The sequence below is a fragment of the Scyliorhinus torazame genome, chromosome 16, assembly GCF_047496885.1.
Source record: "Scyliorhinus torazame isolate Kashiwa2021f chromosome 16, sScyTor2.1, whole genome shotgun sequence".
Lineage (NCBI taxonomy): Eukaryota > Metazoa > Chordata > Chondrichthyes > Carcharhiniformes > Scyliorhinidae > Scyliorhinus > Scyliorhinus torazame.
The window spans coordinates 27,754,380-27,776,996 of NC_092722.1; the positions used below are offsets into that span (position 1 = coordinate 27,754,380).

The 22,617-nt window shown below is 71.8% G+C and overlaps 1 protein-coding gene across 1 annotated transcript in view; it reads right to left on the reverse strand.

Annotated features, from left to right (window-relative positions):
* LOC140392649 (paired box protein Pax-7-like) overlaps positions 1 to 22,617 on the reverse strand; it is a 1,255,382-nt gene that overhangs the window by 790,814 nt on the left and 441,951 nt on the right.

A 22,617-nucleotide genomic window follows, 5' to 3' on the forward strand; every position in this document is an offset into this window, starting at 1 on the left:
AGCGTCGGGATGAGAGTGCGTGGGCGTCAGTGTGAGAGTGGGCAGGCGTCGGGGTGAGAATGCGCGGGAGTCGGGGTGAGAGTGCGCAGGCGTCGGGGTGAGAGTGCGCGGGCGTCGGGGTGAGAGTGCGCGGGCGTCGGGGTGAGAGTGCGTGGGCGTCGGGGTGAGAGTGCATGGGCGTCGGGGTGAGAGTGGGCAGGCGTCGGGGTGAGAGTGCATGTGCGTCGGGGTGAGAGTGCGCGGGCGACGGGGTGAGAGTGCATGGGCGTCGGGGTGAGAGTGGGCAGGCGTCGGGGTGAGAGTGCATGTGCGTCGGGGTGAGAGTGCGGGAGCGTCGGGATGAGAGTGCGTGGGCGTCAGTGTGAGAGTGGGCAGGCGTCGGGGTGAGAATGCGCGGGAGTCGGGGTGAGAGTGCGCAGGCGTCGGGGTGAGAGTGCGCGGGCGTCGGGGTGAGAGTGCGCGGGCGTCGGGGTGAGAGTGCGTGGGCGTCGGGGTGAGAGTGGGCAGGCATCGGGGTGAGAATGCGCGGGCGTCGGGGTGAGAGTGCGCAGGGGTCGGGGTGAGAGTGCGCGGGCGTCGGGGTGAGAGTGCGAGGGGTTCGGGGTGAGAGTGCGCAGGCGCCTGGGTGAGAGTGCGCGGGCGTCGGGATGAGAGTGCGCGGGCGTCGGGGTGAGAGTGCGCGGGCGACGGGGTGAGAGTGCATGGGCGTCGGGGTGAGAGTGCGTGGGCGTCGGGGTGAGAGTGCGCGGGCGCGGGATGAGAGTGCGTGGGCAACGGGGTGAGAGTGCGTCGGCGTCGGGGTCAGAGTGCGTGGGCGACGGGGTGAGAGTGCGCGGGCGACGGGGTGAGAGTGCGTGGGCGATGGGGTGAGAGTGCGTGGGCGTCGGGGTGAGAGTGCGCGGGATGAGAGTGCGTGGGCGTCGGGGTGAGAGTGCGCGGGCGACGGGGTGAGAGTGCGTGGGCGACGGGGTGAGAGTGCGCGGGCGTCAGGGTGCGCGTGCGTGGGCGTCGGGGTGAGAGTGCGCGGGATGAGAGTGCGTGGGCGTCGGGGTGAGAGTGCGCGGGCGACGGGGTGAGAGTGCGTGGGCGACGGGGTGAGAGTGCGTGGGCGTCGGGGTGAGAGTGCGCGGGATGAGAGTGCGTGGGCGTCGGGGTGAGAGTGCGCGGGCGACGGGGTGAGAGTGCGTGGGCGACGGGGTGAGAGTGCGCGGGCGTCAGGGTACGCGTGCGTGGGCGTCGGGGTGAGAGTGCGCGGGCGTCAGGGTGAGAGTGCGTGGGCGCGGGATGAGAGTGCGTGGGCGCGGGATGAGAGTGCGCGGGCGACTGGGTGAGAGGTCGCGGGCATCGGGGTGAGAGTGCGTGGGCGTCGGGGTGAGAGTGCGCGGGCGACTGGGTGAGAGGTCGCGGGCATCGGGGTGAGAGTGCGTGGGCGTCAGGGTGCGCGTGCGCGGGCGACTGGGTGAGAGGTCGCGGGCATCGGGGTGAGAGTGCGTGGGCGTCGGGGTGAGAGTGCGCGGGCGACTGGGTGAGAGTGCGCGGGCGTCAGGGTGAGAGTGCGTGGGCGCGGGATGAGAGTGCGTGGGCGACTGGGTGAGAGGTCGCGGGCATCGGGGTGAGAGTGCGTGGGCGTCGGGGTGAGAGTGCGCGGGCGACTGGGTGAGAGGTCGCGGGCATCGGGGTGAGAGTGCGTGGGCGTCGGGGTGAGAGTGCGTGGGCGTCGGGGTGAGAGTGCGCGGGCACGGGGTGAGAGTGCGCGGGCGACGGGGTGAGAGTGCGCGGGCTACGGGGTGAGAGTGCGTGGGCGTCAGGGTGAGAGTGCGCGGGCGTCGGGGTGAGAGTGCGTGGGCGACGGGGTGAGTGTGCGCGGGCGACGGGGTGAGAGTGCGCGGGCATCGGGGTGAGAGTGCGTGGGCGTCGGGGTGAGAGTGCGCAGGCGTCGGGGTGAGAGTGCGTGGGCGACTGGGTGAGAGGTCGCGGGCATCGGGGTGAGAGTGCGTGGGCGTCGGGGTGAGAGTGCGCGGGCACGGGGTGAGAGTGCGCGGGCGACGGGGTGAGAGTGCGCGGGCTACGGGGTGAGAGTGCGTGGGCGTCAGGGTGAGAGTGCGCGGGCGTCGGGGTGAGAGTGCGTGGGCGACGGGGTGAGAGTGCGCGGGCGACGGGGTGAGTGTGCGGGCGACGGGGTGAGAGTGCGTGAGCGACGGGGTGAGAGTGCGCGGGCGACGGGTTGAGTGTGCGGGCGACGGGGTGAGAGTGCGCGGGCGACGGGGTGAGAGTGCGCGGGCGACGGGGTGAGAGTGCGCCGGCGACGGGGTCAGCGTGCGTGGGCGATGGGGTGAGAGTGCGTGGGCGTCGGGGTGAGAGTGCGCGAGCGACGGGGTGAGAGTGCATGGGCGTCGGGGTGAGAGTGCGCGGGCGCGGGATGAGAGTGCGCGGGCGACGGGGTGAGAGTGCGTGGGCGTCGGGGTGAGAGTGCGTGGGCGACGGGGTGAGAGTGCGCGGGCGACGGGGTGAGAGTGCGTGGGCAATGGGGTGAGAGTGCGTCGGGCACCGGGGTCAGAGCCTGCGGGCATTGGGGTGAGAGTGCGCGGACGCGGGGTGAGATTGCACAGGCATCGGGGTGAGAGTGCGCGGGCGCGGGATGAGAGTGCATGGGCATCGGGGTGAGAGTGGGCAGGCGTCGGGGTGAGAGTGCATGTGCGTCGGGGTGAGAGTGCATGTGCGTCGGGGTGAGAGTGCGGGAGCGTCGGGATGAGAGTGCGTGGGCGTCAGTGTGAGAGTGGGCAGGCGTCGGGGTGAGAATGCGCGGGAGTCGGGGTGAGAGTGCGCAGGCGTCGGAGTGAGAGTGCGCGGGCGTCGGGGTGAGAGTGCGCGGGCGTCGGGGTGAGAGTGCGTGGGCGTCGGGGTGAGAGTGCATGGGCGTCGGGGTGAGAGTGGGCAGGCGTCGGGGTGAGAGTGCATGTGCGTCGGGGTGAGAGTGCGGGAGCGTCGGGGTGAGAGTGCGTGGGCGTCGGTGTGAGAGTGGGCAGGCGTCGGGGTGAGAATGCGCGGGAGTCGGGGTGAGAGTGCGCAGGCGTCGGGGTGAGAGTGCGCGGGCGTCGGGGTGAGAGTGCGCGGGCGTCGGGGTGAGAGTGCGTGGGCGTCGGGGTGAGAGTGGGCAGGCATCGGGGTGAGAATGCGCGGGCGTCGGGGTGAGAGTGCGCAGGGGTCGGGGTGAGAGTGCGCGGGCGTTGGGGTGAGAGTGCGCGGGGTTCGGGGTGAAAGTGCGCAGGTGCCTGGGTGAGAGTGCGCGGGCGTCGGGATGAGAGTGCGCGGGCGTCAAGGTGAGAGTGCATGGGCGACGGGGTGAGAGCGCGTGGGCGACGGGGTGAGAGTGCGCGGGCGACGGGGTGAGAGTATGCGGGCGTCGGGTGAGAGTGCGTCGGGCACCGGGGTGAGAGTGCGTGGGCATCGGGGTGAGAGTGCGCGGGCGCGGGGTGAGAGTGCGCGGGCGTCAGGGTGAGAGTGCATGTGCGTCGGGGTGAGAGTGCGGGAGCATCGGGATGAGAGTGCGCAGGCGCCTGGGTGAAAGTGCGCAGGCGCCTGGGTGAGAGTGCGGGAGCGTCGGGATGAGAGTGCGTGGGCGTCGGAGTGAGAGTGCGGGAGCGTCGGGATGAGAGTGCGCAGGCGCCTGGGTGAGAGTGCGTGGGCGTCGGGATGAGAGTGCGTGGGCGTCGGGGTGAGAGTGCGGGAGCATCGGGATGAGAGTGCGCAGGCGCCTGGGTGAGAGTGCGTGGGCGTCGGGATGAGAGTGCGTAGGCATCGGGGTGAGAGTGCGTGGGCGTCGGGGTGAGAGTGGGCAGGCGTCGGGGTGAGAATGCGCAGGCGTCGGGGTGAGAGTGCGCAGGCGTCGGGGTGAGAGTGCGCGGGCGTCGGGGTGAGAGTGCGCGGGGTTCGGGGTGAGAGTGCGCGGGGTTCGGGGTGAAAGTGCGCAGGTGCCTGGGTGAGAGTGCGCGGGCGTCGGGATGAGAGTGCGCGGGCGACGGGGTGAGAGTGCGTGGGCGTCGGGGTGAGAGTGCGTGGGCGTCGGGGTGAGAGTGGGCAGGCGTCGGGGTGAGAATGCGCAGGCGTCGGGGTGAGAGTGCGCAGGCGTCGGGGTGAGAGTGCGCGGGCGTTGGGGTGAAAGTGCGCAGGTGCCTGGGTGAGAGTGCGCGGGCGTCGGGATGAGAGTGCGCGGGCGACGGGGTGAGAGTGCGCGGGCGTCGGGATGAGAGTGCGCGGACGCGGGGTGAGAGTGGGCAGGCGCCTGGGTGAGAGTGCGTGGGCGTCGGGGTGAGAGTGCGCGAGCATCGGGATGAGAGTGCGTGGGCGTCGGGGTGAGTGCGCAGGCGTCGGGGTGAGAGTGCGTGGGCGTCGGGGTGAGAGTGGGCAGGCGTCGGGGTGAGAGTGCGCGGACGCAGGGTGAGAGTGGGTAGGCGTCGGGGTGAGAGTGCGCGGACGCAGGGTGAGAGTGCACGGGCGTCAGGGTGAGAGTGCGTGGGCGCCGGGCGAGATTGCGCAGGCATCGGGGTGAGAGTGCGCGGACGCGGGGTGAGAGTGCGCGGGCGTCGGGGTGAGAGTGCGCGGGCGTCAAGGTGAGAGTGCATGGGCGACGGGGTGAGAGCGCGTGGGCGACGGGGTGAGAGTGCGCGGACGCGGGGTGAGAGTGCGCGGGCGTCAAGGTGAGAGTGCATGGGCGACGGGGTGAGAGCGCGTGGGCGACGGGGTGAGAGTGCGCTGGCGTCAGGGTGAGAGTGCATGGGCGTCGGGGTGAGAGTGCGCGGGCGACGGGGCGAGAGTGCGCGAGCATCGGGGTGAGAGTGGGCAGGCGACGGGGTGAGAGTGCATGGGCGTCGGGGTGAGAGTGCGCGGGCGACGGGGCGAGAGTGCGTGGGCCTCGGGGTGAGAGTGGGCAGGCGTCGGGGTGAGAGTGCGCGGACGCGGGGTGAGAGTGGGCAGGCGTCGGGGTGAGAGTGCGTGGGCGACGGGGTGAGAGTGCGCGGGCGCGGGATGAGAGTGCGCGGGCGACGGGGTGAGAGTGCGTGGGCGTCGGGGTGAGAGTGCGCGGGCGACGGAGTGAGAGTGCGCGGGCGCGGGATGAGAGTGCGCGGGCGTCGGGGTGAGAGTGCGCGGGCGTCGGGGTGAGAGTGCGCGGTCGACGGGGTGAGAGTGCGCGGGCGCGGGATGAGAGTGCGCGGGCGTCGGGGTGAGAGTGCGCGGGCGTCGGGGTGAGAGTGCGCGGGCGACGGGGCGAGAGTGCGTGGGCGACAGGGTGAGAGTGCGTGGGCGACGGGGTGAGAGTGCGCGGGCGTCAGGGTGAGAGTGCGCGGGCGTCGGGGTGAGAGCGTGGGCGACGGGGTGAGTGCGTGGGCGACGGGGTGAGAGTGCGTGGGCGACGGGGTGAGAGTGCGCGGGCGACGGGGTGAGTGTGCGGGCGACGGGGTGAGAGTGCGTGGGCGATGGGGTGAAAGTGCGCTGGCGACGGGGTGAGTGTGTGCGGGCGATGGGGTGAGAGTGCGCGGGCGGCGGTGTGAGAGTGTGCGGGTGGCAGTGTGAGAGTGCGCGGGCATCGGGGTGAGAGTGCGCGGGTGCCGGGTGAGAATGGGTGAGCGTCGGGGTGAGAGTGCGCGGGCGCCGGGCTGAGGGTGCACGGGCATCGGGGTGAGAGTACATGGGCGCCCGGGTGAGAGTGCACGGGCATCGGGGTGAGAGTGCATGGGCGCCCGGGTGAGAGTGCACGGGCATCGGGGTGAGAGTGCGTGGGGATCGGGGTGAGAGTTCGCGGGCGAGGGATGAGAGTGCGTGGGCATCGGGGTGAGAGTGCGCGAGCATCGGGGTGAGAGTGCGCAGGCGTCGGGGTGAGAGTGCATGGGCGTCGGGGTGAGAGTGCGCGGGCGTCGGGATGAGAGTGCGCGGGCGTCGGGGTGAGAGTGCGCGGGCGTCGGGGTGAGAGTGCGTGGGCGTCGGAGTGAGAGTGGGCAGGCGTCGGGGTCAGAATGCGCGGGCGTCGGGGTGAGAGTGCGCAGGCGTCGGGGTGAGAGTGCGCGGGCATCGGGGTGAGAGTGCGCGGGGTTCGGGGTGAGAGTGCGCAGGCGCCAGGGTGAGAGTGCGCAGGCGCCTGGGTGAGAGTGCGCGGGCGTCGGGATGAGAGTGCGCGGCCGACGGGGAGAGAGTGCGCGGGCGTCGGGATGAGAGCGCGTGGGCGTCGGGGTGAGAGTGGGGAGGCGTCGGGGTGAGAGTGCGTGGGCGTCGGGGTGAGAGTGGGCAGGCGTCGGGGTGAGAGTGCGCGGACGCGGGGTGAGAGTGGGCAGGCGCCTGGGTGAGAGTGCTTGGGCGTCGGGGTGAGAGTGCGCGAGCATCGGGATGAGAGTGCGTGGGCGTCGGGGTGAGTGCGCAGACGCGGGGTGAGAGTGCGTGGGCGTCGGGGTGAGAGTGGGCAGGCGTCGGGGTGAGAGTGCGTGGGCGTCGGGGTGAGAGTGGGCAGGCGTCGGGGTGAGAGTGCGCCGACGCGAGGTGAGAGTGGGCAGGCCTCGGGGTGAGAGTGCGCGGACGCGGGGTGAGAGTGCACGGGCGTCAGGGTGAGAGTGCGTGGGCGCCGGGGTGAGAGTGGGCAGGCATCGGGGTGAGAGTGCGCGGACGCGGGGTGAGAGTGCGCGGGCGTCGGGGTGAGTGTGCGCGGACGCGGGGTGAGAGTGCGCGGGCGTCAAGGTGAGAGTGCATGGGCGACAGGGTGAGAGCGCGTGGGCGATGGGGTGAGAGTGCGCGGGCGTCAGGGTGAGAGTGCATGTGCGTCGGGGTGAGAGTGCGCGGGCGCGGGGTGAGAGTGCGCGGGCGATGGGGTGAGAGTGCGCGGGTGGCAGTGTGAGAGTGCGTGGGCGTCGGGGCGAGAGTGCGCGGGCACGGGATGAGAGTGCGCGGGCGACGGGGTGAGAGTATGCGGGCGTCGGGTGAGAGTGCGTCGGGCACCGGGGTGAGAGTGCGTGGGCATCGGGGTGAGAGTGCGCGGGCGTCGGGGTGAGAGTGCGCGGGCGCGGGGTGAGAGTGCGCGGGCGTCAGGGTGAGAGTGCATGTGCGTCGGGGTGAGAGTGCGGGAGCATCGGGATGAGAGTGCGCAGGCGCCTGGGTGAAAGTGCGCAGGCGCCTGGGTGAGAGTGCGGGAGCGTCGGGATGAGAGTGCGTGGGCGTCGGAGTGAGAGTGCGGGAGCGTCGGGATGAGAGTGCGCAGGCGCCTGGGTGAGAGTGCGGGAGCATCGGGGTGAGAGTGCGTGGGCGTCGGGATGAGAGTGCGTGGGCGTCGGGGTGAGAGTGCGTGGGCGTCGGGGTGAGAGTGGGCAGGCGTCGGGGTGAGAATGCGCGGGCGTCGGGGTGAGAGTGCGCAGGCGTCGGGGTGAGAGTGCGCGGGCGTCGGGGTGAGAGTGCGCGGGGTACGGGGTGAAAGTGCGCAGGTGCCTGGGTGAGAGTGCGCGGGCGTCGGGATGAGAGTGCGCGGGCGACGGGGTGAGAGTGCGCGGGCGTCGGGATGAGAGTGCGTGGGCGTCGGGGTGAGAGTGGGCAGGCGTCGGGGTCAGAGTGCGCGGACGCGGGGTGAGAGTGGGCAGGCGCCTGGGTGAGAGTGCGTGGGCGTCGGGGTGAGAGTGCGCGAGCATCGGGATGAGAGTGCGTGGGCGTCGGGGTGAGTGCGCAGGCGTCGGGGTGAGAGTGGGCAGGCGTCGGGGTGAGAGAGCGCGGGTGCCGGGTGAGAGTGGGTGAGCGTCGGGGTGAGAGTGCGCGGGCGCCGGTCTGAGGGTGCACGGGCATCGGGGTGAGAGTGCATGGGCGCCCGGGTGAGAGTGCACGGGCATCGGGGTGAGAGTGCGTGGGGATCGGGGTGAGAGTTCGCGGGCGAGGGATGAGAGTGCGTGGGCGTCGGGGTGAGAGTGCGCGAGCATCGGGATGAGAGTGTGTGGGCGTCGGGGTGAGTGCGCAGGCGTCGGGGTGAGAGTGCATGGGCGTCGGGGTGAGAGTGGGCAGGCATCGGGGTGAGAGTGCGCGGACGCGGGGTGAGAGTGGGCAGACGTCGGGGGTGACAGTGCGCGGACGCGGGGTGAGAGTGCGCGGGCATCAGGGTGAGAGTGCGTGGGCGCCGGGGTGAGATTGCGCAGGCATCGGGGTGAGAGTGCGCGGACGCGGGGTGAGAGTGCGCGGGCGTCGGGGTGAGAGTGCGCAGGCGTCGGGGTGAGAGTGCGCGGACGCGGGGTGAGAGTGCGCGGACGCGGGGTGAGAGTGCGCGGGCGTCAGGGTGAGAGTGCGCGGGCGCGGGGTGAGAGTGCGTGGGCGTCGGGGTGAGAGTGCGCGGGCGGCAGTGTGAGAGTGTGCGGGCGACGGGGTGAGAGTGCGCGGGCGGCATTGTGAGAGTGTGCGGGCGTCGGGATGAGAGTGCGCGGGGGACAGGGTGAGAGTGCGCGGGCGACGGGGTGAGAGTGCGTGGGCGACAGGGTGAGAGTGCGCGGGCATCAGGGTGAGAGTGCGTGGGCGCCGGGGTGAGATTGCGTGGGCGACAGGGTGAGAGTGCGCGGGCGACGGGGTGAGATTGCGCAGGCATCGGGGTGAGAGTGCGCGGACGCGGGGTGAGAGTGCGCGGGCGTCGGGGTGAGAGTGCGCAGGCGTCGGGGTGAGAGTGCGCGGATGCGGGGTGAGAGTGCGCGGACGCAGGGTGAGAGTGCGCGGGCGTCAGGGTGAGAGTGCGCGGGCGCGGGGTGAGAGTGCGCGGGCGACGGGGTGAGAGTGCGCGGGCGGCAGTGTGAGAGTGTGCGGGCGACGGGGTGAGAGTCCGCGGGCGGCATTTTGAGAGTGTGCGGGCGTCGGGATGAGAGTGCGTGGGCGAAGGGGTGAGAGTGCGCGGGCGACGGGGTGAGAGTGCACGGGCGGCAGTGTGAGAGTGCGTGGGCGACGGGGTGAGAGTGCGTGGGCGACGGGGTGAGAGTGCACGGGCATCGGGGTGAGAGTGCACGGGCGCCGGGGTGAGAGTGCATGGGCGCCGGGGTGAGAGTGCGTGGGCGACGGGGTGAGAGTGCGCGGGCGACGGGGTGAGAGTGTGCGGGCGACGGGGTGAGAGTGTGCGGGCGACGGGGTGAGAGTGCACGGGCGGCAGTGTGAGAGTGCGTGGGCGACGGGGTGAGAGTGCGTGGGCGACGGGGTGAGAGTGCACGGGCATCGGGGTGAGAGTGCACGGGCGCCGGGGTGAGAGTGCATGGGCGCCGGGGTGAGAGTGCATGGGCATCGGGGTGAGAGTGCGCGGGCGCCAGGGTGTTAGTGCGCGGGAGCCGGGGTGAGAGTATGCGGGCGTCGGGTGAGAGTGCGTCGGGCACCGGGGTGAGAGCCTGCGGGCATCGGGGTGAGAGTGCGTGGGCATCGGGGTGAGAGTGCCTGGGCGTCGGGGTGAGAGTGCGCGGGCGTCAGTGTGAGAGTGCATGTGCGTCGGGGTGAGAGTGCGCAGGCGTCGGGATGAGAGTGCGCGGGGTCGGGGTGAGAGTGCGTGGGTGTCGGGGTGAGAGTGCGCGGGGGTCGGGGTGAGAGTGCGCGGGGATTGGGATGAGAGTGCGCGGGGGTCGGGATGAGAGTGCGCAGGCGTCGGGGTGAGGGTGCGCAGGCGTCGGGGTGAGAGTGCGCGGGGGTCGGGGTGAGAGTGCGCAGGCGCCAGGGTGAGAGTGCGCGGGGGTCGGGGTGAGAGTGCGCAGGCGTCGGGGTTTGAGTGCGCGGGCATCGGGGTGAGAGTGCGCAGGGGTCGGGGTGAGAGTGCGCAGGCGCCAGGGTGAGAGTGCGCGGGCATCGGGGTGAGAGTGCGCGAGCATCGGGATGAGAGTGCGCAGGCGCCTGGGTGAGAGTGCGCGCACGCGGGGTGAGAGTGCGCGGGGGTCGGGGTGAGAGTGCGCAGGCGTCGGGGTGAGAGTGCGCGGGCATCGGGGTGAGAGTGCGCGGGGGTCGGGGTGAGAGTGCGCAGGCGCCAGGGTGAGAGTGCGCGGGCATCGGGGTGAGAGTGCGCGAGCATCGGGATGAGAGTGCGCAGGCGCCTGGGTGAGAGTGCGCGCACGCGGGGTGAGAGTGCGCGGGCGTCAGGGTGAGAGTGCATGGGCGTCGGGGTGAGAGTGCGTGGGCGTCGGGGTGAGAGTGGGCAGGCGTCGGGGTGAGAGTGCGCGGACGCGGGGTGAGAGTGGGCAGGCACCTGGGTGAGAGTGCGCGAGCATCGGGATGAGAGTGCGTGGGCGTCGGGGTGAGAGTGCGCGAGCATCGGGATGAGAGTGCGTGGGCGTCGGGGTGAGTACGCAGGCGTCGGGGTGAGAGTGCGTGGGCGTCGGGGTGAGAGTGGGCAGGCGTCGGGGTGAGAGTGCGCGGACGCGGGGTGAGAGCGGGCAGGCGTCGGGGTGAGAGTGCGCGGACGCGGGGTAAGAGTGCACGGGCGTCAGGGTGAGAGTGCGTGGGCATCGGGGTGAGATTGCGCAGGCATCGGGGTGAGAGTGCGCGGGCGTCGGGGTGAGAGTGCGCAGGCGTCGGGGTGAGAGTGCGCGGACGCGGGGTGAGAGTGCGCGGACGCGGGGTGAGAGTGCGCGGGCGTCAGGGTGAGAGTGCGCGGGCGCGGGGTGAGTGCGCGGGCGACGGGGTGAGAGTGCGCGGGCGGCAGTGTGAGAGTGTGTGGGCGTCGGGGTGAGAGTGCGCGGTCGGCAGTGTGAGAGTGTGCGGGCGACGGGGTGAGAGTGCGCGGGCGGCATTGTGAGAGTGTGCGGGCGTCGGGATGAGAGTGCGTGGGCGACGGGGTGAGAGTGCGCGGGCGACGGGGTGAGAGTGCACGGGCGGCAGTGTGAGAGTGCGTGGGCGACGGGGTGAGAGTGCGTGGGCGACGTGGTGAGAGTGCACGGGCATCGGGGTGAGAGTGCACGGGCGCCGGGGTGAGAGTGCATGGGCGCCGGGGTGAGAGTGCGTGGGCGACGGGGTGAGAGTGCGCGGGCGACGGGGTGAGAGTGTGCGGGCGACGGGGTGAGAGTGCACGGGCATCGGGGTGAGAGTGCACGGGCGCCGGGGTGAGAGTGCATGGGCGCCGGGGTGAGAGTCCGTGGGCGTCGGGGTGAGAGTGGGCAGGCGTCGGGGTGAGAGTGCGCGGACGCGGGGTGAGAGTGGGCAGGCACCTGGGTGAGAGTGCGCGAGCATCGGGATGAGAGTGCGTGGGCGTCGGGGTGAGAGTGCGCGAGCATCGGGATGAGAGTGCGTGGGCGTCGGGGTGAGTACGCAGGCGTCGGGGTGAGAGTGCGTGGGCGTCGGGGTGAGAGTGGGCAGGCGTCGGGGTGAGAGTGCGCGGACGCGGGGTGAGAGCGGGCAGGCGTCGGGGTGAGAGTGCGCGGACGCGGGGTAAGAGTGCACGGGCGTCAGGGTGAGAGTGCGTGGGCATCGGGGTGAGATTGCGCAGGCATCGGGGTGAGAGTGCGCGGACGCGGGGTGAGAGTGCGCGGACGCGGGGTGAGAGTGCGCGGGCGTCGGGGTGAGAGTGCGCAGGCGTCGGGGTGAGAGTGCGCGGACGCGGGGTGAGAGTGCGCGGACGCGGGGTGAGAGTGCGCGGGCGTCAGGGTGAGAGTGCGCGGGCGCGGGGTGAGTGCGCGGGCGACGGGGTGAGAGTGCGCGGGCGGCAGTGTGAGAGTGTGTGGGCGTCGGGGTGAGAGTGCGCGGGCGGCAGTGTGAGAGTGTGCGGGCGACGGGGTGAGAGTGCGCGGGCGGCATTGTGAGAGTGTGCGGGCGTCGGGATGAGAGTGCGTGGGCGACGGGGTGAGAGTGCGCGGGCGACGGGGTGAGAGTGCACGGGCGGCAGTGTGAGAGTGCGTGGGCGACGGGGTGAGAGTGCGTGGGCGACGTGGTGAGAGTGCACGGGCATCGGGGTGAGAGTGCACGGGCGCCGGGGTGAGAGTGCATGGGCGCCGGGGTGAGAGTGCGTGGGCGACGGGGTGAGAGTGCGCGGGTGACGGGGTGAGAGTGTGCGGGCGACGGGGTGAGAGTGCACGGGCGCCGGGGTGAGAGTGCATGGGCGCCGGGGTGAGAGTGCATGGGCATCGGGGTGAGAGTGCATGGGCGCCAGGGTGAGTCTGCGCGGGCGCCTGGGTGTTAGTGCGCGGGAGCCGGGGTGAGAGTATGCGGGCGTCGGGTGAGAGTGCGTCGGGCACCGGGGTGAGAGTGCGTGGGCGTCGGGGTGAGAGTGCGCGGGCGCGGGGTGAGAGTGCGCGGGCGTCAGTGTGAGAGTGCATGTGCGTCGGGGTGAGAGTGCGCAGGCGTCGGGATGAGAGTGCGCGGGTGTCGGGGTGAGAGTGCGTGGGGTCGGGGTGAGAGTGCGTGGGTGTCGGGGTGAGAGTGCGCGGGGGTCGGGGTGAGAGTGCGCGGGGATCGGGATGAGAGCGCGCGGGGGTCGGGATGAGAGTGCGCAGGCGTCGGGGTGAGGGTGCGCAGGCGTCGGGGTGAGAGTGCGCGGGGGATCGGGGTGAGAGTGTGCAGGCGCCAGGGTGAGAGTGCGCGGGGGTCGGGGTGACAGTGCGAAAGCGCCAGGGTGAGAGTGCGCGGGCATCGGGGTGAGAGTGCGCGAGCATCGGGATGAGAGTGCGCAGGCGCCTGGGTGAGAGTGCGCGCACGCGGGGTGAGAGTGCGCGGGCGTCAGGGTGAGAGTGCGTGGGCGTCGGGGTGAGAGTGCATGGGCATCGGGGTGAGAGTGCGCGAGCATCGGGATGAGAGTGCGCAGGCGTCGGGGTGAGAATGCGCGGACGCGGGGTGAGAGAGCGCGCACGCGGGGTGAGAGTGCGCGGGCGTCAGGGTGAGAGTGCGTGGGCGTCGGGGTGAGAGTGCGCGAGCTTCGGGATGAGAGTGCGCAGGCGCCTGGGTGAGAGTGGGCAGGCGTCGGGGTGAGAGAGCGCAGGCTGCTGTGTGAGAGTGGGCAGGCGTCGGGGTGAGAGTGCGCGGGCGACGGGGTGAGAGTGCGCGGGCGGCAGTGTGAGAATGCGTGGGCGTCGGGGTGAGAGTCCGTGGGCGTCGGGGTGAGAGTGCGCGCACGCGGGGTGAGAGTGCGCGGGCGTCAGGGTGAGAGTGCGTGGGCGCCGGGGTGAGAGTGCGCGCACGCGGGGTGAGAGTGCGCGCACGCGGGGTGAGAGTGCGCGGGCGTCAGGGTGAGAGTGCGTGGGCGTCGGGGTGAGAGTGCGCGAGCTTCGGGATGAGAGTGCGCAGGCGCCTGGGTGAGAGTGGGCAGGCGTCGGGGTGAGAGTGCGTGGGCGACGGGGTGAGAGTGCGCGGGCGGCAGTGTGAGAGTGCGTGGGCGTCGGGGTGAGAGTGCGTGGGCGTCGGGGTGAGAGTGCGTGGGCGTCGGGGTGAGAGTGCGCGGGCGTCGGGGTGAGAGTGCGTGGGCGTCGGGGTGAGAGTGCGCGGGCGGCAGTGTGAGAGTGCGTGGGCGTCGGGGTGAGAGTGCGTGGGCGTCGGGGTGAGAGTGCGTGGGGACCTGGGTGAGAATGCGTGGGCGTCGGGGTGAGAGTGGGTGGGTGTCGGGGTGAGAGTGGGTGGGTGTCGGGGTGAGAGTGCGCGGGCGTCGGGGTGAGAGTGCGTGGGCGTCGGGGTGAGAGTGCGCGGGCGCGGGATAAGAGTGCGCAGGCGCCTGGGTGAGAATGCGTGGGCGTCGGGAGGAGAGTGCGTGGGCGACGGGGTGAGATTGTGCGGGCGACGGGGTGAGAGTGGGCAGGCGTCGGGGTGAGAGTGCGCGGACGCGGGGTGAGAGTGGGCAGGCGCCTGGTTGAGAGTGCGTGGGCGTCGGGGTGAGAGTGCGCGGGCGCGGGGTGAGCGTGCGCGGGCGTCAGGGTGAGAGTGCATGTGCGTCGGGGTGAGAGTGCGCGGGCGACGGGGTGAGTGTGCGTGGGCGACGGGGTGAGAGTGTGCGGGCGACGGGGTGAGAGTGCGCGGGCGTCAGGGTGAGAGTGCATGTGCGTCGGGGTGAGAGTGCGCGGGCGACGGGGTGAGTGTGCGTGGGCGACGGGGTGAGTGTGCGTGGGCGACGGGGTGAGAGTGCGCGGGCGACGGGGTGAGAGTGTGCGGTGACGGGGTGAGAGTGCACGGGCGGCAGTGTGAGAGTGCACGGGCGCCGGGGTGAGAGTGCATGGGCGACGGGGTGAGAGTGCGTGGGCGACGGGGTGAGAGTGCGTGGGCGACGGGGTGAGAGTGCACGGGCATCGGGGTGAGAGTGCACGGGCGCCGGGGTGAGAGTGCATGGGCGCCGGGGTGAGAGTGCATGGGCATCGGGGTGAGAGTGCATGGGCGCCAGGGTGAGAGTGCGTGGGCGACGGGGTGAGAGTGCACGGGCATCGGGGTGAGAGTGCACGGGCGCCGGGGTGAGAGTGCATGGGCGCCGGGGTGAGAGTGCATGGGCATCGGGGTGAGAGTGCGCGGGCGCCAGGGTGAGAGTGCATGTGCGTCGGGGTGAGAGTGCGCAGGCGTCGGGATGAGAGTGCATGTGCGTCGGGGTGAGAGTGCGCAGGCGTCGGGATGAGAGTGCGCGGGCGTCGGGGTGAGAGTGCGTGGGGTCGGGGTGAGAGTGCGTGGGTGTCGGGGTGAGAGTGCGCGGGGATCGGGATGAGAGCGCGCGGGGGTCGGGATGAGAGTGCGCAGGCGTCGGGGTGAGAGTGCGCAGGCGTCGGGGTGAGAGTGCGCGGGGGTCGGGATGAGAGTGCGAAGGCGTCGGGGTGAGAGTGCGCGGGCATCGGGGTGAGAGTGCGCGAGCATCGGGATGAGAGTGCGCAGGCGCCTGGGTGAGAATGCGCGGACGCGGGGTGAGAGTGCGCGCACGCGGGGTGAGAGTGCGCGGGCGTCAGGGTGAGAGTGCGTGGGCGTCGGGGTGAGAGTGCGCGAGCTTCGGGATGAGAGTGCACAGGCGCCTGGGTGAGAGTGGGCAGGCGTCGGGGTGAGAGAGCGCAGGCGCCTGGGTGAGAGTGGGCAGGCGTCGGGGTGAGAGTGCGCGGGCGACGGGGTGAGAGTGCGCGGGCGGCAGTGTGAGAATGCGTGGGCGTCGGGGTGAGAGTGCGTGGGCGTCGGGGTGAGAGTGCATAGGCGTCGGGGTGAGAGTGCGTGGGCGTCGGGGTGAGAGTGCGTGGGTGTCGGGGTGAGAGTGCGTGGGTGTCGGGGTGAGAGTGCGTGGGCGTCGGGGTGAGAGTGCGTGGGCGTCGGGGTGAGAGTGCGCGGGCGCGGGATGAGAGTGCGCAGGCGCCTGGGTGAGAGTGCGTGGGCGTCGGGATGAGAGTGCGTGGGCGACGGGGTGAGAGTGCGCGGGCGACGGGGTGAGAGTGTGCGGGCGACGGGGTGAGAGTGGGCAGGCGTCGGAGTGAGAGTGCGCGGACGCGGGGTGAGATTGGGCAGGCGCCTGGGTGAGAGTGCGCGGGCGACGGGGTGAGAGTGCGCGGGCGGCAGTGTGAGAATGCGTGGGCGTCGGGGTGAGAGTGCGTGGGCGTCGGGGTGAGAGTGCGTGGGCGTCGGGGTGAGAGTGCATGGGCGTCGGGGTGAGAGTGCGTGGGCGTCGGGGTGAGAGTGCGTGGGTGTCGGGGTGAGAGTGCGTGGGTGTCGGGGTGAGAGTGCGTGGGCGTCGGGGTGAGAGTGCGTGGGCGTCGGGGTGAGAGTGCGCGGGCGCGGGATGAGAGTGCGCAGGCGCCTGGGTGAGAGTGCGTGGGCGTCGGGATGAGAGTGCGTGGGCGACGGGGTGAGAGTGCGCGGGCGACGGGGTGAGAGTGTGCGGGCGACGGGGTGAGAGTGGGCAGGCGTCGGAGTGAGAGTGCGCGGACGCGGGGTGAGATTGGGCAGGCGCCTGGGTGAGAGTGCGTGGGCGTCGGGGTGAGAGTGCGCGGGCGCGGGGTGAGAGTGCGCGGGCGTCAGGGTGAGAGTGAATGTGCGTCGGGGTGAGAGTGCGTGGGTGTCGGGGTGAGAGTGCGCGGGGATCGGGATGAGAGCGCGCGGGGGTCGGGATGAGAGTGCGCAGGCGTCGGGGTGAGAGTGCGCAGGCGTCGGGGTGAGAGTGCGCGGGGGTCGGGATGAGAGTGCGCAGGCGCCAGGGTGAGAGTGCGCGGGGGTCGGGGTGAGAGTGCGCAGGCGTCGGGGTGAGAGTGCGCGGGCATCGGGGTGAGAGTGCGCGAGCATCGGGATGAGAGTGCGCAGGCGCCTGGGTGAGAATGCGCGGACGCGGGGTGAGAGTGCGCGCACGCGGGGTGAGAGTGCGTGGGCGTCAGGGTGAGAGTGCGTGGGCGTCGGGGTGAGAGTGCCCGAGCTTCGGGATGAGAGTGCACAGGCGCCTGGGTGAGAGTGGGCAGGCGTCGGGGTGAGAGAGCGCAGGCGCCTGGGTGAGAGTGCGCGGGCGACGGGGTGAGAGTGCGCGGGCGGCAGTGTGAGAATGCGTGGGCGTCGGGGTGAGAGTGCGTGGGCGTCGGGGTGAGAGTGCATGGGCGTCGGGGTGAGAGTGCGGGGGCGTCGGGGTGAGAGTGCGTGGGTGTCGGGGTGAGAGTGCGTGGGCGTCGGGGTGAGAGTGCGTGGGCGTCGGGGTGAGAGTGCGCGGGCGCGGGATGAGAGTGCGCAGGCGCCTGGGTGAGAGTGCGTGGGCGTCGGGATGAGAGTGCGTGGGCGATGGGGTGAGAGTGCGCGGGCGACGGGGTGAGAGTGTGCGGGCGACGGGGTGAGAGTGGGCAGGCGTCGGAGTGAGAGTGCGCGGACGCGGGGTGAGATTGGGCAGGCGCCTGGGTGAGAGTGCGCGGGCGCGGGGTGAGAGTGCGCGGGCGTCAGGGTGAGAGTGAATGTGCGTCGGGGTGAGAGTGCGCGGGCGACGGGGTGAGTGTGCGTGGGCGTCGGGGTGAGAGTGCGCGGGCGCGGGGTGAGAGTGCGCGGGCGTCAGGGTGAGAGTGCATGTGCGTCGGGGTGAGAGTGCGCAGGCGACGGGGTGAGAGTGCGCGGGCGTCAGGGTGAGAGTGCATGTGCGTCGGGGTGAGAGTGCGCAGGCGACGGGGTGAGAGTGCGTGAGCGTCGGGGTGAGAGTGCGCGGGCGCGGGGTGAGAGTGCGCGGGCGTCAGGGTGAGAGTGCATGTGCGTCGGGGTGAGAGTGCGCAGGCGACGGGGTGAGAGTGCGCGGGCGCGGGATGTGAGTGTGTGGGCGATGGGGTGAGAGTGCGTGGGTGACGGGGTGAGAGTGCGCGGGCGGCAGTGTGAGAGTGCGTGGGCGATGGGGTGAGAGTGCGTGGGTGACGGGGTGAGAGTGCGCGGGCGCGGGATGAGAGTGCGTGGGCGACGGGGTGAGAGTGCGCGGGCGGCAGTGTGAGAGTGCGTGGGCGACGGGGTGAGAGTGCGTGGGCGACGGGGTGAGAGTGCGTGGGCGACGGGGTGAGTGCGTGGGCGACGGGGTGAGAGTGCGTGGGCGATGGGGTGAGAGTGCGTGGGTGACGGGGTGAGAGTGCGCGGGCGCGGGATGAGAGTGCGTGGGTGACGGGGTGAGAGTGCGTGGGTGACGGGGTGAGAGTGCGCGGGCGCGGGATGAGAGTGCGTGGGTGACGGGGTGAGAGTGCGCGGGCGCGGGATGAGAGTGCGTGGGTGACGGGGTGAGAGTGCGTGGGTGACGGGATGAGAGTGCGTTGGCGGCAGTGTGAGAGTGCGTGGGCGACGGGGTGAGAGTGCGTTGGCGGCAGTGTGAGAGTGCGTGGGCGACGGGGTGAGAGTGCGTGGGCGACGGGGTGAGTGCGTGGGCGACGGGGTGAGAGTGCGTGGGCGATGGGGTGAGAGTGCGTGGGTGACGGGGTGAGAGTGCCGGGCGCGGGATGAGAGTGCGCGGGCGGCGCGGTGAGAGTGCACGGGCGACGGGGTGAGAGTGCGTGGGCGACGGGGTGAGAGTGCGTGGGCGACGGGGTGAGAGTGCGTGGGTGACTTGATGAGAGTGCGTTGGCGGCAGTGTGAGAGTGCGTGGGCGATGGGGTGAGAGTGCGTGGGTGACGGGGTGAGAGTGCGCGGGCGGCAGTGTGACAGTGCGTGGGCGATGGGGTGAGAGTGCGTGGGCGGCAGTGTGAGAGTGCGTGGGCGATGGGGTGAGAGTGCGTGGGTGACGGGGTGAGAGTGCGCGGGCGGCAGTGTGACAGTGCGTGGGCGATGGGGTGAGAGTGCGTGGGCGGCAGTGTGAGAGTGCGTGCGCGATGGGGTGAGAGTGCGTGGGTGACGGGGTGAGAGTGCGCGTGCGGCAGTGTGACAGTGCGTGGGTGATGGGGTGAGAGTGCGTGGGCGGCAGTGTGAGAGTGCGTGCGCGATGGGGTGAGAGTGCGCGGACGACGGGGTGAGAGTGCACAGGCGACGGGGTGAGAGTGCGCGGGCGACGGGGTGAGAGTGCGTGGGCGTCGGGGTGAGAGTGCGCGGGCGGCAGTGTGAGAGTGCGTGGGCGTCGGGGTGAGAGTGCGTGGGCGTCGGGGTGAGAGTGCGTGGGTGTCGGGGTGAGAGTGCGTGGGTGTCAGGGTGAGAGTGCGTGGGTGTCAGGGTGAGAGTGCGTGGGCGTCGGGGTGAGAGTGCGCGGGCGGCAGTGTGAGAGTGCGTGGGCGTCGGGGTGAGAGTGCGTGGGCGTCGGGGTGAGAGTGCGTGGGTGTCGGGGTGAGAGTGCGTGGGTGTCAGGGTGAGAGTGCGTGGGTGTCGGGGTGAGAGTGCGTGGGTGTCAGGGTGAGAGTGCGTGGGTGTCGGGGTGAGAGTGCGTGGGTGTCGGGGTGAGAGTGCGTGGGTGTCAGGGTGAGAGTGCGTCGGCGTCGGGGTGAGAGTGCGTGGGTGTCGGGGTGAGAGTGCGTGGGCGTCGGGGTGAGAGTGCGTGGGCGTCGGGTTGAGAGTGCGCGGGCGTCGGGGTGAGAGTGCGTGGGCGTCGGGGTGAGAGTGCGTGGGTGTCAGGGTGAGAGTGGGTGGGTGTCGGGGTGAGAGTGCGCGGGCGTCGGGGTGAGAGTGCGTGGGCGTCGGGGTGAGAGTGCGTGGGCGACGGGGTGAGAGTGCGCGGGCGACGGGGTGAGAGTGTGCGGGCGACGGGGTGAGAGTGTGCGGGCGACGGGGTGAGAGTGGGCAGGCGTCGGGGTGAGAGTGGGCAGGCGTCGGGGTGAGAGTGCGCGGACGCGGGGTGAGAGTGGGCAAGCGCCTGGTTGAGAGTGCATGTGCGTCGGGGTGAGAGTGCGCGGGCGACGGGGTGAGTGTGCGTGGGCAACGGGGTGAGTGTGCGTGGGCGACGGGGTGAGAGTGCGCGGGCGTCGGGGTGAGAGTGCACGGGCGGCAGTGTGACAGTGTGCGGCGACGGGGTGAGAGTGCGCGGGCGGCAGTGTGACAGTGCGTGGGCGACGGGGTGAGAGTGTGCGGCGACGGGGTGAGAGTGCACGGGCGGCAGTGTGAGAGTGCGTGGGCGACGGGGTGAGAGTGCGTGGGCGACGGGGTGAGAGTGCACGGGCGCCGGGGTGAGAGTGCATGGGCGCCGGGGTGAGAGTGCATTGGCATCGGGGTGAGAGTGCGCGGGCGTCGGGGTGTGAGTGCGCGGGCGTCGGGGTGAGAGTGCGTGGGCGTCGGGGTGAGAGTGCGTGGGCGCCAGGGTGAGTGTGCGCGGGCGTCAGGGTGAGAGTGCGCGGGCGTCGGGGTGAGAGTGCGTGGGGTCGGGGTGAGAGTGCGTGGGTGTCGGGGTGAGAGTGCGCGGGGGTCGGGGTGAGAGTGCGTGGGGTCGGGGTGAGAGTGCGTGGGTGTCGGGGTGAGAGTGCGCGGGGGTCGGGGTGAGAGTGCGCGGGGATCGGGATGAGAGCGCGCGGGGGTCGGGATGAGAGTGCGCAGGCGTCGGGGTGAGAGTGCGCAGGCGTCGGGATGAGAGTGCGCGGGCGTCGGGGTGAGAGTGCGTGGGGTCGGGGTGAGAGTGCGTGGGTGTCGGGGTGAGAGTGCGCGGGGGTCGGGGTGAGAGTGCGCGGGGATCGGGATGAGAGCGCGCGGGGGTCGGGATGAGAGTGCGCAGGCGTCGGGGTGAGAGTGCGCAGGCGTCAGGGTGAGAGTGCGCGGGGGTCGGGATGAGAGTGCGCAGGCGCCAGGGTGAGAGTGCGCGGGGGTCGGGGTGAGAGTGCGCAGGCGTCGGGGTGAGAGTGCGCGGGCATCGGGGTGAGAGTGCGCGAGCATCGGGATGAGAGTGCGCAGGCGCCTGGGTGAGAATGCGCGGACGCGGGGTGAGAGTGCGCGCACGTGGGGTGAGAGTGCGCGGGCGTCAGGGTGAGAGTGCGTGGGCGTCGGGGTGAGAGTGCGCGAGCTTCGGGATGAGAGTGCGCAGGCGCCTGGGTGAGAGTGGGCAGGCGTCGGGGTGAGAGAGCGCAGGCGCCTGGGTGAGAGTGGGCAGGCGTCGGGGTGAGAGTGCGCGGGCGACGGGGTGAGAGTGCGCGGGCGGCAGTGTGAGAATGCGTGGGCGTCGGGGTGAGAGTGCGTGGGCGTCGGGGTGAGAGTGCATGGGCGTCGGGGTGAGAGTGCGTGGGCGTCGGGGTGAGAGTGCGTGGGTGTCGGGGTGAGAGTGCGTGGGTGTCGGGGTGAGAGTGCGTGGGCGTCGGGGTGAGAGTGCGCGGGCGCCGGATGAGAGTGCGCAGGCGCCTGAGTGAGAGTGCGTGGGCGTCGGGATGAGAGTGCGTGGGCCACGGGGTGAGAGTGCGCGAGCGGCGGGGTGAGAGTGTGCGGGCGACGGGGTGAGAGTGGGCAGGCGTCGGAGTGAGAGTGCGCGAACGCGGGGTGAGATTGGGCAGGCGCCTGGGTGAGAGTGCGTGGCCGTCGGGGTGAGAGTGCGCGGGCGCGGGGTGAGAGTGCGCGGGCGTCAGGGTGAGAGTGCATGTGCGTCGGGGTGAGAGTGCGCGGGCGACGGGGTGTGTGTGCGTGGGCGTCGGGGTGAGAGTGCGCGGGCGCGGGGTGAGAGTGCGCGGGCGTCAGGGTGAGAGTGCATGTGCGTCGGGGTGAGAGTGCGCAGGCGACGGGGTGAGAGTGCGCGGGCGTCAGGGTGAGAGTGCATGTGGTTCGGGGTGAGAGTGCGCAGGCGACGGGGTGAGAGTGCGTGGGCTTCGGGGTGAGAGTGCGCGGGCGCGGGGTGAGAGTGCGCGGGCGTCAGGGTGAGAGTGCATGTGCGTCGGGGTGAGAGTGCGCAGGCGACGGGGTGAGAGTGCGCGGGCGCGGGATGTGAGTGCGTGGGCGATGGGGTGAGAGTGCGTGGGTGACGGGGTGAGAGTGCGCGGGCGGCAGTGTGAGAGTGCGTGGGCGATGGGGTGAGAGTGCGTGGGTGACGGGGTGAGAGTGCGCGGGCGCGGGATGAGAGGGCGTGGGCGACGGGGTGAGAGTGCGCGGGCGGCAGTGTGAGAGTGTGTGGGTGACGGGGTGAGAGTGCGTGGGCGACGGGGTGAGAGTGCGTGGGCGACGGGGTGAGAGTGCGTGGGCGACAGGGTGAGAGTGCGTGGGCGATGGGGTGAGTGCGTGGGCGACAGGGTGAGAGTGCGTGGGCGATGGGGTGAGAGTGCGTGGGTGACGGGGTGAGAGTGCGCGGGCGCGGGATGAGAGTGCGTGGGTGACGGGGTGAGAGTGCGTGGGTGACGGGATGAGAGTGCGTTGGCGGCAGTGTTAGAGTGCGTGGGCGATGGGGTGAGTGTGCGTGGGTGACGGGGTGAGAGTGCGCGGGCGCGGGATGAGAGTGCGTGGGTGACGGGGTGAGAGTGCGCGGGCGCGGGATGAGAGTGCGTGAGTGACGGGGTGAGAGTGCCGGGCGCGGGATGAGAGTGCGTGGGTGACAGGGTGAGTGCGCGTGGGCGACGGGGTGAGAGTGCGCGGGCGACGGGGTGAGAGTGCGTGGGCGACGGGGTGAGTGTGCGTGGGCGACGGGGTGAGAGTGCGCGGGCGACGGGGTGAGAGTGTGCGGCGACGGGGTGAGAGTGCACGGGCGGCAGTGTGAGAGTGCGTGGGCGACGGGGTGAGAGTGCGTGGGCGACGGGGTGAGAGTGCACGGGCATCGGGGTGAGAGTGCACGGGCGCCGGGGTGAGAGTGCATGGGCGCCGGGGTGAGAGTGCATGGGCATCGGGGTGAGAGTGCGCGGGCGCCTGGGTGTTAGTGCGCGGGAGCCGGGGTGAGAGTGCGCGGGCGTCAGGGTGAGAGTGCATGTGCGTCGGGGTGAGAGTGCGCAGGCGTCGGGATGAGAGTGTGCGGGCGTCGGGGTGAGAGTGCGTGGGGTCGGGGTGAGAGTGCGTGGGTGTCGGGGTGAGAGTGCGCGGGGATCGGGATGAGAGCGCGCGGGGGTCGGGATGAGAGTGCGCAGGCGTCGGGGTGAGAGTGCGCAGGCGTCGGGGTGAGAGTGCGCGGGGGTCGGGATGAGAGTGCGCAGGCGCCAGGGTGAGAGTGCGCGGGGGTCGGGGTGAGAGTGCGCAGGCGTCGGGGTGAGAGTGCGCGGGCATCGGGGTGAGAGTGCGCGAGCATCAGGATGAGAGTGCGCAGGCGCCTGGGTGAGAATGCGCGGACGCGGGGTGAGAGTGCGCGCACGCGGGGTGAGAGTGCGCGGGCGTCAGGGTGAGAGTGCGTGGGCGTCGGGGTGAGAG